General features: G+C 42.5%; 1 pseudogene; it reads left to right on the forward strand.

Moving 5' to 3' along the window:
• The first annotated feature begins 41 nt into the window (after positions 1–41).
• On the forward strand, positions 42–620 carry LOC131399989 (immunoglobulin kappa variable 3-11-like; annotated as a pseudogene).
• Positions 621–1,755: the final 1,135 nt, after the last annotated feature.

Here is a 1,755-nt window from a genome sequence, read left to right on the forward strand (position 1 = left end):
ATCTGGGCATAAAAGAGCGTCAGGCAAGGCCTGGACTCAACATGGGTGTCCTGACTCGACTCCTCTGCCCTCTACTGTTCTGGCTCCCAGGCGAGGAGGGACACACAGGGAACACTCTGAGATGATGGGAGTTCTACCAACTGTGAGGGCTCCCCAGGCTCTCTGCAGATCTCTGACCCATGATCTCCCTTTAGAGACCCACGTGCTCTCAATTCAGGGGCCCAGGGCAGATAGAATCTTCTGGAAGGAAAATGGAATGGGATCTAGTTAACAATAGTGACTTTGTATCTTGCTTCCTTCTCAGGAGCCAGTGGGAACACTGTGCTGACCCAGTCTCCAGCCCTCCTCTCTGTGTCTCTAAGAGAGAATGGCTCCATCATTTCAGGGCCAATCAGAGCATTAGTGATTACTTAACCTGGTCTCAGCAGAAACCAGGCCAGGCTCCTAAACTTCTCATCTATGATGCTGATGACCGATATTATGGTGTCCCAGCCTGGCTCACCGGGATTCAGTCTGGGACAGAATTAATTCTCAAAATCATCAAGATAGAGACTGATGATGCTGCCAGTTATCACTACCTGCAGGCTTATGCAGTTCCTCCCACAGTGTCACAGCCCTGAGCATAACCCGTCCTCCCAGGCTGGTTGTGTGATGAGGGTCGGTGGTTCCAAAAGCTGCACTCTGCCCTGTGGTCTGTTCAGAGGAGCAGGGTCTATTTCAGGGAAGAGTTTGCAGGGCTCATGGGTAAATGCCTGCGAGAGATTTTAGTCCTTCGAAAGCTTCCTTTTATAACAACATAAAACAATCAAATCTCCATTAATCTAAAAATGAGATCTCTAGGTCAGGCCTGCCAATGAATTCATCCACAACAAGGTTTTTGAATCCCTTCTCTGAGAATCACTCTGAGAAGTGTTTTTCAAGACAGAGTACTAGGCAAAAGAAGATCTCATATCCAAGGAAATATGACAATTACTACTCCTACTCCTACTACTAATAAACATCAACAACAACTACATTGCTGATCGACATTTGCTGAAGTCTTGAAGACTTACCACGTGTTGAATATTCGACTAAGGGCTTATTCATCTAGTGCAATTAATCCCACAATAATCCTTTAGAGATGAGAAATCAGTGATACTCAGAGCTTAAATTACTCAAGGTACCAGTGGTTGTAGAGGAAGAAGATGGAAAAAGAATGTGTTATTCTGACTCTATAATTCATTAATTCACTCATTCATTTAAAAAAAATTTAGCAAAATCAAACACAGTAAAGTACATTTACTGTATATAAAGTGAATTTAAAGTGTACACCTGGATGAACATAAACATATACATGCCCCCCACTTACCACTACTCAGATCCAGATATAGACTGTCTCCATCATCCCAAAAGTCTCCATCATTCTCCTTAATTATCAATTCCAAGCCCCATAAACCACCACCAGAGGCCACCATTGCTCAATTTTCTATCCCTATTGCACAATTTTTCTCTGTTCTTGAACTTCATATAAATGGAGTCAGACAGTGTACAGGTTTTGATGTTATGCTTCTTTTGATCGACGTGTTCTTTGAACTTCATCTATGTTGTTGGTGTGGCCATAATTCGTTCCTTTTTACGGCCCAGTAGTTCTGTAGTATATGGATATGTCACAATTAATTTATTCATTCTTCAATTAGTGAGTTGTTTTAGATTTGAGGCTATCATTAGTAAGGTTTTTAGGAACATTCTTGCAATGTCTTTTGTGGACTTATGCCC

The sequence above is a fragment of the Diceros bicornis genome, chromosome 40 (genome assembly GCF_020826845.1).
Source record: "Diceros bicornis minor isolate mBicDic1 chromosome 40, mDicBic1.mat.cur, whole genome shotgun sequence".
Taxonomy (NCBI): domain Eukaryota; kingdom Metazoa; phylum Chordata; class Mammalia; order Perissodactyla; family Rhinocerotidae; genus Diceros; species Diceros bicornis.